A 14,278-nucleotide genomic window follows, 5' to 3' on the forward strand; every position below is an offset into this window, starting at 1 on the left:
CCTCAGTTAGTTACTTCCATATTTGCTTCACGAGAAAGAACAGGAGGTTGTCTCTTGTGTTGGACCTATTGTTCATACAAAAACAGACCAGCATGCAAAGAATTAAGAAATGTCATAAGTGATCAAGAGCCAACAATTAAGTGTTTATCTGATCCTGATAAGTACTGATAGTTACAACAAGTTTGTTTTCCAGTGAACAATTAAAAGTTGTGACTCATCTTTTCCAGAAATCCTGTATAATTCAATCAATAAGATGATGGCAATGAAGATCATGCAGTGGTTCTCATCTTGTGTGCCTTTTGCATTAGCTGTTCGCGTTAAAAAAGATTGTGATGTCTGAGGCATAGACTAGTTCCTATTTGCCCTCCCTTTTAGCCACTTCTCAGCTAAGATGGAAGCTTTTAAGGTTAAGAGATTATTTATTTATTTATTTATTTGCTGGTTTTGTTACTGCTGAGGACCAGAGGCCTCATGTACGAAGACTTGCGTGGAAATCTTACTAAAACATTGCGTACGCACAAAGCTGTAAATGTGCGTACGCAGAAAAAAATTCAGATGTATGAAACACTGCGTACGCCGAATCTCACGCATATTCTTTTGTACATCTGAATGAACGTGAAACTGAGCGCAACATGCACGAGCACAAAACCCCTCCCTGCCTCCTCCCCCGTATGAATATGCTAATGACTATGCTAATGTAAAAACCCAACGAAAAAGCAATGGCAAAAGCAAGCAAAAAGAGAAACTTTGAACAGAATGTGAAATTGAGGTGCTGCTTTCGGAGGTAGACCGGAGAAAAGCGGTGTTATTTGCAAGTTTGTTCGGCGGAATTAACAACAAAAGAAAAAAAATAGAGTGGGAGAGTTTAGCTGATACGGTTAACACAGTTGGGTCTGAACATCGCACTGAGTGGATTTAAAAAAGAATTAGTGTGGTTTATATCTGTAAAATGTTGCAGTACCCTCGCAGTCTCAGTGGCGCACCTCATAAGAAGCATATGATCGTGTACTGACACGTTCGAGCATAACTCGGCTCGAATCCAGCGTCTGATGAATTCATTCTTCTTTTTTTTCCCCGCTACATATCAGATTTTGCCCACTATTTATCACGAGAAAGACAAGTAGGAATCATCAATAAGTTTGTGCATCATATTTTATTTGCACATTTATTGAATGGAAATGTTTCTGATTCACGCATGCAAATTTATCTTCACATAGTGTCTTTATAGCAATGTGCGTGCAGTAGATAGCTCAGATTACATTGGGAAAACAGGCGACCGCTGCAAATTGTGCTTTAATGTTTAGCTGCTCAACTGTATGGTATGGAAACCTTATTTACCTGCTATATGAACCCGTCTCATACAGACGCCATTGCAAGGATCAGACACTTTGTAGAGAGGAATTTAACACAACTGCCTCTAGGAGTCGCCAATGGAAATAAAACAGACACGCACAAAAAATGTGCGTACGCCTGCCAGAAACCTGCCGTGAAGCTGCGCACATTCCCACGTTCAGTTCATTGTTAGTAAATCCAAACGTGAGCGATTCTGAGCGTGAAACCTGGCGTACGCAAAGTTTTTGTGCGTACGCAGCGTTGATACATGAGGCCCCTGGTGTTGCTGATGACACTTCTACCCTAGTGAGAGTCATTACGTCCTGATATCTCTCTCTTTCAGCCCTGCTTGAAATGTCGTATTTATTGCTTTGGAAATGAATCAGTTTGATTGATTGCCCTCATCACTGATAATGGCCCCTTTTCTCTTGGGGGCCAGAGATGACGCTGTTGGCAATTTTAAAGAGCCTGTTGATCATTATGCTCACTGTATGTAAAGCAGAGGTAAGATAATGTAAAGTGTACACTTAGTTTGTGATTTTAGAAGTAGTCAGATTCAGGAGTGCTTTAGGGGAGGAAAAGGTTACAGCCTGGCTTATAGGCCCTGTTTACATAAACTGTATGATGTTAAAATGTGTTTTGGTCGATCAGATCTAGGCATAGGAGACATATTTAGGAGGTTATTTAATCTCTTTTTCCCTTTTTTTCCCTTTTTAACTACTTTTCTTGTCAAAAGCTTTCTTTCAGCATAACTACACCAAAAGCTGTGAATTTAGAAACAAGACTGATATAAAAATATATATTTTTTCACTTTTTTATTAAAAAATGATTGCAATACAGGTTCATTGGATATATGTGCTTTGTGAAATTGCAAAAATGTGCTTTTGACTGAAATTACTTTTAAACTGTATGAAAGCCACAGGGTAGTATGATACCAACAGTCTTTGTTTCTTTTCACACAAATTATATTTATAGGGGCATAATATCAATCAATAAAGGATTATTTTCATGCAGTTTTTTTGTACAAACCCAAATGAAAATACCAGTAAACACCTTAAAAGTGTCTGTCTTGATATGGAGATAGATATTGTCAGTTTGCTTGGTAGCTCATGTGTTTGTGTTGCAGAACACTTGGATTTGAGTCTGGTGAAACATGGTTTCACAAAAGTCAAGGTAAAATCATGGTAAAAGTATGTAGTGGCACTTTTCTTTTACATTTGTTTTGGAAAGCACTATTATTTGGGTTTAGTTTAGGGTTTAGGTCAGTGGCTTGCTGCCCCGTTGTCAAGGTCACCAGCTAGAGTGACCACCAGACACACACATGGCACCCTACGCCTCACATCTGTCACTCACCCGGACTTCATATCCTAGAATCTGTGGTTGTCTCTCAGAAACTTTCATTAGATTACACCTTCAGCCCATTATCACACAATATAAACACCATCTTCACACACACACACACACACACACACACACACACACACACACTTACACACACACACACACACACATACACGCACACAAACTGAGTTTGCAAAGTCTTGTTATTGTTTATATGCTACTCCAAGCATTGTTCCTGTTTCCTTGCCCTTGTTCTTGTTTTATTTTTGGACTGATTATCATGCATGAATGTTTGCTGCCATTGCTTGTTTCTAGGATTACACTTTGTGGATTACCTCTGACATTGTTGTTTGTTGTTGTTTTGAGTTTGACCCCTGCCTGTTTGACCATACTCCAATAAAAGCTGCACATTGAACGTCACATCTGTTGCAGCGCTCTTGTATGTAACACCTGTCATTTTGTTAGGGATGCAATGATTAAAGATTTTGGTTGTACGGTTATAGTCTGAAGAATAATTACAGTTTCACGGTTATCACTATATGTATTCATTAATTTCAAAACATTACTAATTTAGAAAATCACAAAGAAACTTCTTATATTTTAAACTGTTATTTATTGCTGCTCAGTAACTAAATAATACAGCACAAAACAATTGTCTGTAAAACAAAATAAAACAAACAATAGCCCATTTTACCCTGAAAATAAATGACAGAACAATAAATAAATACAAATAAGAATAAATAAAGAATAGTATTTGCCTATCTAAGAATAATATTAGCTAAGTATTTTGCTTTTAAAGAAAACAAATATAGTCAAATGCTGCTGCACCTCTGTCTGAAAGCCACTTTTGATAGACTATATTATGAACTTGTTTGATATTTTCATTTTGTTTTGTTTTTTCTCCTTTGAGTCGAAATGTGTATATTCCATAGAAATTTTCATAGAAATTATGAAGCTGAACGGTCAGTTCTTGTCATGTGACTTACAGTGCGCTTGTGCCATTCTTTCAACTAGGTGCACCTGGAATGCATGAGCGCGTTGTGCCACGTGCACACTGCATGCACGTCACTCCCAATATGCGCACAAGAAAAGAGATAATGAACCTGCACACACAAAAGAAGCGACATGTGATTGGCCCTTGGTTAATAGGCTCAGCCAGTTAATCCGATGTGCATGGGTATTAGCCTCAGTGTACAAACTTGGAACTTTAAACTTGCGCACAGTTAGCAACTTTGTTTAGTTGCTGCAGTGTGTTCCATGCAGAAACCGGTGATGTGAAGACTTTCTGATTAATTAATCATTACAAATTAAAGCACGGTTAATAGTGAATTTAAATTAGTTATTTGTTGCATCCCTACTTCTTGTAAATACAAGAAGGATGTGCATTAAATGTACAACAAAACACACCCTTAGGAATGTATTTCAGATTCACAAAAAATTACATTGCACTCTCTAGTGGCTTTGCCATCTGAAACGTGAAACAAAACGTATAGGGAGCAAAGTATTTTACATACAGGCTGAAGCACATATTTACAATGAGGCCGGGCTGGATTATTGACAGCAAAGCTTAAATCCTGCCTTTTAAATAGCACTTTAACATTTCCTGTAATATTGTAGAAAAGATATATAGAGCACAAAATATTTAAGACCCCATTTACACTGGTATTTAGCATAATTTGCATGTGATTGGATCAATAAAAATGCATTGTCATACGAGTGAACAGGGGCACAGGTAAACTGACAGAAAGCAACCCTTTTGTGTTAAAGTGAAGTGTGTTATGTGATGTTAAAATGATCCAAATATGATGTTATATTACATCTGTAGTCATTATGAGTGCGCAAGGTATGCTTACACTTTAGCCAGGTCTCAATCCACCTTTGACCTTTGTACAATGTTAGTCTAGGACTCCAATTGTTAGAGACTTTCCTAGTAATTGTGTTTTTTTTTTTTTCTTTCCTCTCTCATAAGTAAACATGTCATACCACCTTTGCTTCCTGCCAACAGAGAACCACTAATTTTTTGCTGCCTCATTTATTCTCGCCTTCTTAATATTCCCTTCCTCAGACAATGTTTTTGATAAGGTTCATTTTTATTCAGAATGGTGCACCCAGGGGACTGGATAAATGCAAAGCTTAAATGGGGTGGGAAACAAAAAAACAAAAGTAATGTTATTTAGAGTATAAGATTTGAATAAGATGGCATACACCAATTAAGCCTATTCTGGTGCTGGTGGCACTCATAAGGAATGCATAAATAGGTTTCCTCCACAGCTCCTGCATGCATGTAAAACTTTTTTCATTAAACTTCAAAACGTGCAGTCAGGCGTTCCACAAGTCCATGCGGGGACTCAGAATTGGTTATGAGGTGGTCTCCGTCTGTGATATTTATGTGCAGAGTTTGGTTAGTAGGCACAGAAAGCGTGGATGTCAAGCACAGTCAAACTACACACACACACACGTTTTCCCTCTCTGGTGAAACACATTACTGAAATGCAGGTGGTGGCTGTTTTGTCTGCAAGCTTGTCTGTCTTTTTGCAGCCTTTGTTTTTCAATGTTCTGAGATATTGATTAGGACAAGAGGAGGTGGCTTTTGTGTTACACATAGTACATTGTGGATGGCAATAGGGGTTATTCTAGAGCAGGGATGGGCAAACTCGGTCCTGGAGGGCTGGTGTTTAGTTCCAATCAAACACACCTGCCAATAGATTTCTAGTGATTTTGAAGACACTCATTAGCATGTTCATACAGTATGTGTTTGATTAGTGTTGGAGCAAAACTTTGCAGGGACATTAGATGTCTAACAGACATCTAAATGTAGACAGCTTGGTTAGATTAAGGCTAAACTTGGGCTGTCAGTGAAAATCTAATAGACGTCTAGTTTTGGCCTATTCTTAGACATCTATTCGATTTTCAAATCTAGCCCAAATCTAGCCTTGTTTTACCTAAGGCGACTATGGTTAGACATCTATTAGATTTTCACTGACAGCCCAAATCTAGCCTCGTTTTAGCTAAGGCGACTATGGTTAGACATCTATTAGACATTTTTTTAAAACAAAAACGCGTGCTGAAATGTTGTAGTTACGAGAAACAAAGTGGCATTACAAGATTTAAATGTTTGAGTTATAGAAATAAAGCTGCATATAAAGGTTTGAAGTTGTGTTTTGAGATTTAATAGAAATAAAAATCATAAAAACATAATAGTGAAAATAAATAACATTACTCAATCACTATTGGACAGTATTTTTCACGGGTGGTCTCCCTGACTTGTAGGGTTCCCCAAGGTGCTGTTTGGCCCCTTTATCGTTCTCTTTATATATGCTTTCATTTGCCTCTATTTTTAAAAAGCATGACATGCACAATCACTGCTATGTAGGCGGCACTCGAATTTACTTGCTCCTAAAGCACAAAAAAGATGTCGACTCGCTATTTGCCAGTTTTTTTTATTTTTATTTTTTTATCTTAATGAGAGTAAGACAAATATCATTTTGGCTCTTCTGACATTCCAAACATCTTCCATGTAAATTACGGTATTTGTCTTTCTGTGTGAAATCATATTTTAGTGTCATATTTGACAGTCCACTTAAATTTATTATATTGGCAAATAAATTCAGTTATCAAGTCAAGTTTTTACCAATTAAGAGCGTTGGCTAAAGAAAAGATGTTCTTTTCTTTTAAGCACTTTAAAAGTGCTATTCATGCCTTTATTTCTGCTAGAATGGATTATTGTAATTTTCTGTATCTGGAAATAAGCAGTTCTTCCATATCTAGACTACAAATGGTTTAAAATGCAGCTGCTAGTCTTTTGACAGGTGGTTGTAAATATAAACATATCACACCTGTGTTGATGTCTTTTTAAAAAGTGCTACTGCTTGTTTTTTAAATGTTTACATGGCCTTGCTCCTTCATCTCTGATTTGCTATCTGAATATCATCCAATAAGAGTTTTTTTTTTTTATATATATATATATATAAATCAAAGTTAAAAACATATTTCTTCACTATATGGTAGGGCTGCACAATACTGTATACTGTTTCAGCATCGATATTGCAATGTGTGCATCCGAAATAGTCAGCAAGATAGACAATGTTGAGTCTGAATTATAACTGACCAGGAGCTACAGAATTGTATTTAATTACTGTATTTCTACATAGTTTAAATTTAAAACTATAATAAAAAAAAATAAATAAATGTGTGTGTGTGTGCGTGTGTGTGTGTGTGTGTGTGTGTGTGTGTGTGTGTGTGTGTGTGTGTGTGTGTGTGTGTGTGTGTGTGTGTGTGTGTGTGCGTGTGTGTGTGTGTGTGTGTGTGTGTGTGTGTGTTTGTTTTTATTACATGGTGGGGACCTCAGCATGATAGCACACTCACAAAGTGGGGACCAAAAACATAGTGGGGACCGATCGCCCGGTCCCCACTATGTTTTGCCTTTAAAAGACTCAGGGGGCGTTGCTGATATGCCTAGTGCAGTTTTTTTCACTGATCCCCACCTTGACCATTTACCTGAATTGAGTGTGTAAGTGTGTGTCGGCGCACTGCTCTATAGCGGTCCTGTAGTCGGATGGCGGTACTGCACCCTGACACACACTTGGCGCAATTTACACACTCTGGCTACTGCACATGCGCAGATCTCATAAATGAATCCGACTTTAATCAACTTAATTAAGATCTATCATCAAATTAATCGAATTTTCTGGTAAGTTATAATGTTTTTCACCATCATAATGTAATGAAATCGGTTATATGACAAATACTTATGTTGCATATTTTGACAGTTAACGTTATCAGGTATAGTTAATTAAATGTTTTAACGAATTTCCTGGGTGTTTTAATCGATGTTGTTTCAAATTACGTATTAATATAACACTGATAAGACACAAACTACAGTTCGGTATGTAATTTAACTTGTTTACACGAGTAAAAGTTACTCGCGCTAATGTGCTAACGTGCTAACTGCCCGGTGCTACGTGAGTCAGAGGCCGGGGTGTAGTGCATGAGCCTCGGTCATACAGTCACCAATCACCGGGCGGCTAAATGGATCGACGGAGGATAAAACCATTAAAAGATGCGGAGAAACACATCACCAGCTCCACTGACAAGACCCATTCACTGGAAACCGAATATATAGAAGGTTACTAAGGTATGTTTTCATAGTTCTTGTATCGTACTTTTTAAATGGTTAATTGCTTTAAACATGTAACGTTAATCCTGAAATAACACTATTATATACTATTTATACGTTAATGTAGTGATATAGAGGTTATAATTAAAATGTGGGGCCATCTGGTCCTAGAAATGTACTTAATTTATTGTTCTATGACGTGTAGAAACGTTTTATTTTAGCTAAATAATTATAATAAACTCCAACTTAGTGTAAAACATATATAAAAGTACATAAATGTTCACTGTGTGTGTTTTATTTATTTATTTGCTGTCAACTGGTAGCCTTTTACAATAAGGTTAAATTAGTTAATGCTGGTTAATGCATTTACTAACATGAACAATGAATAATACTTTATTACAGTATTTGTTCATGTTGTTTAACTTTAGTTAATGAAAATAAAGTTGTTCATTACTAGTTGAACACGCACAATGCAGTAATTATTGCAATGCATTATTACTGGTACAAGCATGAATTTAGATTTGAATGATGCATTAGTAAATGTTAAACTATGATTAATAAATGCTGTACATGCATTGTTCATTACTAGGTCATGTTAGTAAGTACATTAACTAATAAAACCTGATTGTAAAGTGTGACCTGTAAACAATTGAAGTGGAAAAAAAGTTCTTTAAAACTGTCCTAAGAAAGAAGAACAGGTGTTCAATAGTATTAGAACAACATTGAGGAAAGGTTCTAATCCACTTCAAAAGGTTTACTGTATTTATAATTCACACACAGAGAGGATGCTAATGTGAGGTTTTTGTAGTTTTTGAACCCTACACATTTCATTAAATCTTTTAGGTCAGAGTTTGCGTTGTCCACATTTATTAAAGGAAGTTTTGTGGTTGAGTACAAATGATAGAGCTTGTGGAAGCAAAGCATAGATGAGATATTAATAAAAATACTCTCTTTATGTTTGACTTTATATGGTAAAACAAGAACAGGTGGTTAAGTGTTTTCCCCATTCAAATGTTCATGTATATATTATATTCATTGTGTTTGTATTCATGCCATAGTTTAGCTTTTTATTGCTATGAGAGGGCATAATTAAAATGTTGCTTGCTCTTTTCTCTTAGTTTTGCAGCATTGATGCCGATCATGAGGACGAGACCCTCGGCCGGCTGGTGAATGATGACCATCTGCACCCTAACTGCACTGTCAATAAGATCGTTGTTCAGAGGAAACCTCATTTGTGCCTTTTTGCAATCAGGGATATTTTCTTTGGAGAGGAAATAACATTTGACTATGGCGCATGTGATTGGCCTTGGAGAAAGGTTTGGCATTTTGATCACTTAATACATTAATCCTTAATACATTCAGCAAAGCTAAGAGTTTTTTTAATGTTAATATAGATTAAGGGTAAATCTGTTCAAAAATATAGAGTTTGCATCATCCATAAGAGATAATGAAATCAATCTCTTAATATCTTCTTCTTGTCTTAATGGGTAAAAAAAGTTAAATTAATTGGGTAATGCTTTACTTTAAAGGGGGGTTCATAAGACTGTCATGAAAGCTTTATAGTCATGACATGACTTATATAACAAAGCTGTTTTTAAATAGCTTTCATTGAAGGATGCCCATATGACTGCAGAAGAGAACTGCTCCGACAACTCTCTGATGAGGTATGTTTATTAGTATTATTATTATTATTATTAGTAGTAGTAGTAGTAGTAGATGTTGTTGCTGTAGTAGTGCATTTAATTGTAATTATTTAACTTAGTGTGTGTCCTAATTTATGAACATATGCAATAGTGTAACATTGTGGGGACCAGAGGCATGTTAGAGAAGCTGTGAAACACACTTAGTCCTCAATACACACACAGTACGGTCTGACATAGTGGGGACCGGGAGCCTCGAGTACTACTGTCTAATTATTATTTTTTGTTTTTTATATTCAGCTTTCATTGAAGGATGACCATATGACAGAAAAAGAGAACTGCTCTGCTCCAGTAGGAGACCCACAACCCTCTGATGAGGTGTGTTTAAATTTAATAATAATAATAATTATTATTATTATTAGTAGTAGTAGTAGTTGTTGTTGTAGTAGTAGTAGTCATTTAATTGTAATTATTTAACTTAATCAAAATCTAGAAATGAAACAGAGTGTGTGTCCTAATTGGTGAACGTATGCACTAGTGTAACATTGTGGGGACCAGAGGCATGTTAGAGAAGCTGTGAAACACACTTAGTCCTGAATACACACACAGTAAGGCCTGACATAGTGGGGATCGGAACCCTTGAGTACTACTGTCTAACTAATATATATTTTTTTATTTTCATCTTATATTGAAAGTTGACCATATGACAGAGGAAGAGAACTGCTCTGCTCCAGTACGTGACCCACAAATCTCTGATGAGGTGTGTTTAATGTTGTTGTTATTATTATTATTATTAGTAGTAGTTGTAGTAGTTGTTGTAGTAGTAGTGCATTTAATTGTAATTATTTATCTTAATCAAAATCTAGAAATGAAACAGAGTGTGTGTCCTAATTGGTGAACCCATGCACTAGTGTAACATTGTGGGGACCAGAAGCATATTAGAGAAGCTGGGAAACACACTTAGTCCTGAATACACACACAGTACGGTCTGACATAGTGGGGACCGGAACCCTTGAGTACTGCTGTCTAACTAATATAATTTTTTTTATTTTCAGCTTATATTGAAGGATGACCATATGACAGAGGAAGAGAACTGCTCTGCTCCAGTACGTGACCCACAAATCTCTGATGAGGTGTGTTTATTATTGTTGTTGTTGTTATTATTATTAGTAATAGTAGTAGTAGTTGTAGTAGTAGCAGTAGTTGTTGTTGTAGTAGTGGTGCATTTAATTGTTATTATTTAACTTAATCAAAATATAGAAATGAAACAGAGTGTGTGTCCTAATTTATGAACATATGCACTAGTGTAACATTGTGGGGACCAGAGGCATGTTAGAGAAGCTGTAAAACACACTTAGTCCTCAATACACACACAGTACGGTCTGACATAGTGGGGACCGGAACCCTTGAGTAGTGCTGTCTAACTAATATATATTTTTTATATTCAGGTTTGCTGAAGGATGACCATATGACAGAAGGAGAAAACAGCTCTGCTCCAGTACGAGACCCACAACTCTCTGATGAGGTGTGTTTATTAATATTGTTGTTGTTGTTATTATTATTATTATTACTAGTTGTTGTAGTAGCAGTAGTTGTTGTTGTAGTAGTGGTGCATTTAATTGTAATTATTTAACTTAATCAAAATATAGAAATGAAACAGAGTGTGTGTCCTAATTTATGAACGTATGCACTAGTGTAACATTGTGGGGACCAGAGGCATGTTAGAGAAGCTGTAAAACACACTTAGTCCTGAATACACACACAGTACGGTCTGACATAGTGGGGACCGGAACCCTTGAGTACTGCTGTCTAACTAATATATATTTTAAATTTTTTTTATTCAGCTTTGATTGAAGGATGACCATATGACAGAGGAAGAGAACTGCTCTGCTTCAGTAGGAGACCCACAACTCTGATGAGGTGTGTTTATTATTGTTGTTGTTGTTGTTGTTATTATTATTAGTAGTAGTAGTAGTAGTTGTTGTAGTAGTAGTAGTGCATTTAATTGTAATTATTTAACTTAATCAAAATATAGAAATGATACAGAGTGTGTGTCCTAATTTTTGAATGTATGCACTAGTGTAACATTGTGGGGACCAGAGGCATGTTAGAGAAGCTGTGAAACACACTTAGTCCTGAATACACACACAGTAAGGCCTGACATAGTGGGGACCGGAACCCTTGAGTACTGCTGTCTAACTAATATAAATTTTTTTTATATTCAGCTTATATTGAAGGATGACCATATGACAGAGGAAGAGAACTGCTCTGCTCCAGTACGTGACCCACAACTCTCTGATGAGGTGTGTTTATTATTGTTGTTGTTATTTTTATTATTATTAGTAGTAGTAGTAGTTGTTGTAGTAGTAGTGCATTTAATTGTAATTATTTAACTTAATGAAAATCTAGAAATGAAACAGAGTGTGTGTCCTAATTTTTGAATGTATGCACTAGTGTAACATTGTGGGGACCGGAGGCATGTTAGAGAAGCTGTGAAACACACTTAGTCCTGAATACACACAGTAAGGTCCGACGTAGTGGGGACCGGGACCCTTGAGTACTACTGTCTAACTAATATATATTTTTTTATATTTAGCTTTTATTGAAGGATGACCATATGACGGGAAGAGAACTGCTCTGCTCCAGCACGTGACACACAACTCTGTTATTGCATATCAGATTTAACGAACCGTTTACTACGGATTTCATGTAATTTTGATAACTGTCCATTAATCAGATGTCATCACGCTGCTGTGCCGTCAGCCAATCGTTGTATTGCTGATAATGATTTTGAGGATCGATAGATCTGTCACAACACACAGTCACAACACCTCTCAGATCAGTTTAATCTGATTCGCAAACTTTTTTGAAGAACCAAATTAGCCTAAGATGAGTTATCAAGATTAAAAGATCCAGGATCTGTAATATAATCTTAGATTATTTAAGCGAGGTCCGAAGAACAGACCCCTGGACCCTTGAGTACTACTGTCTAAATTATATTTTTCAAAATAAAAATTATAAATTATATATAAAAATATATTAAATAATTTTATATAAAATATTTATAAAATTATATATAAAATATATTTTTTTAATTATATACAGTTGAAGTCAGAATTATTAGCCCCCTTGTTTATTTCTTGTACTAAATTTCTGTTTAATGGAAAGCAGATTTTTTTAAACACATTTCTAATCATAACAGTGTTAATAACTCATCTCTAATAACTGATTTATTTTCTCTTTGCCATGATGACAGTAAATATTATTTGACTAGATATTTTTTAAGACACTTCTATACAGCTTAAAGTGACATTTAAAGGCTTCACTAAGTTAATTAGGGTAACTAGGCAAGTTATTGGAGGGATAATAATATTGACCTTAAAATAGTTCATAAACAATTAAAACTGCTTTTATTCTAGCTGAAATAAAACAAATAAGACTTTCTCCAGAAGAAAAAAATATTATCAGATATACTATGAAAAAATTCCCTGCTCTGTTACACATCATTTGGGAAATATTTGTAAAAAAGTTTTAAAAAGGGGGGCTGACTTCAACTGTATATACTTTCATATATATATATATATATATATATATATATATATATATATATATATATATATATATATATATATATATATATATATATACAGTTGAAGTCAGAATTATTAGACCCCTTCGAATTTTCTTTTTTAAATATTTCCTAAATGATGTTTAACAGAGCAAGGACATTTTCACAGTATGTCTGATAATATTTTTTCTTTTGGAGAAAGTCTTATTTGTTTTATTTTGACTAGAATAAAAACAGTTTAAATTTTTTAAACACCATTTAAGGGACAAAATTATTAGCCTCTTTAAGCTATATTTTTTCCCCCCGATAATCTACAGAACAAACCATCATTATACAATAACTTGACTAATTACCCTAACCTGCCTAATTAACCTAATTACCCTAGTGAAGCCTTTAAATTTCACTTTAAGCTGTATAGAAGTGTCTTAAGGAATATCTAGTCTAATATTATTTACTGTCGTCATGGCAAAGATTAAATAGGTCCATTATTAGAAATTATTATTAGAAATAGTTATTAAAACTATTATGTTTAGAAATGTGTTGAAAAAAATCTTCTCTCCGTTAAACAGAAATTGGGGAAATAATAAACAAGCGGTCTAATAATTCAGGGGGGCTAATAATTCTGACTTCAACTGTATATGAAGAGTTTCATTGCAAAACGAGATATATCCATTTAAAAAAATGTTGGTTATTTTGACATTATTTTTCAGGACATCAACAGTGAAGTTCATTCACAATTTTTGTACATTAAACTATAACTTGAGCTCAGTGAAGGCCAGGAACACAATATTTTCAAATCCAGGATATTTTTTATTTAATTTTATGTCTATAATTAAGTAAAAAAAACATGCCAAAATGCTACATATTAATCCAACCCACATTGTCAAACATCTTAAATTGGTTAAAAAAAACTATACACCATAAATATATGGAATAATATATGCAAAGATTGATTAATAATAATAAGATTCTAAGTTAGATTTGGCCAGAATGTACACAACATAACATAACTTTATTTATTTTTATTTTTTGCAAAACGCTACATCCACCTTAGGCTATATTATACTACATTAATACCATTACCAAAAGCTAGTGAATCAATGTTTTGTTTGATAAGTAAGATTAACTTAGATAAATGACCTTTAGCTTGGTACAGAAAGAGTGGAGGGCGGCTCCTTCCACACCGCTGCAGAAAACCAAACCTGTATGATTAGAGCGGGCGGAGCTGCGATGTCACTGAGTCTGCGACACAAACTTGCCTCGCTATGTCATATTTAATGA

General features: G+C 35.1%; 1 protein-coding gene and 2 long non-coding RNA genes across 3 annotated transcripts in view; all 3 read left to right on the forward strand.

Moving 5' to 3' along the window:
- gbe1a (glucan (1,4-alpha-), branching enzyme 1a) overlaps positions 1-14,278 on the forward strand; it is a 265,946-nt gene that overhangs the window by 9,460 nt on the left and 242,208 nt on the right. The window lies entirely within an intron of this gene.
- Positions 9,016-9,850, forward strand: LOC148679644 (uncharacterized). The gene is made up of 3 exons (XR_015944867.1): positions 9,016-9,105; positions 9,392-9,453; positions 9,730-9,850. It is a non-coding gene; the product is annotated as an uncharacterized LOC148679644 (long non-coding RNA).
- On the forward strand, positions 10,876-12,051 carry LOC147842078 (uncharacterized). The gene is made up of 4 exons (XR_015501150.1): positions 10,876-10,954; positions 11,274-11,349; positions 11,655-11,732; positions 12,026-12,051. It is a non-coding gene; the product is annotated as an uncharacterized LOC147842078 (long non-coding RNA).

The sequence above is a fragment of the Danio rerio genome, chromosome 10 (genome assembly GCF_052040795.2).
Source record: "Danio rerio strain M-AB ecotype USA chromosome 10, GRCz13ab, whole genome shotgun sequence".
NCBI lineage: Eukaryota > Metazoa > Chordata > Actinopteri > Cypriniformes > Danionidae > Danio > Danio rerio.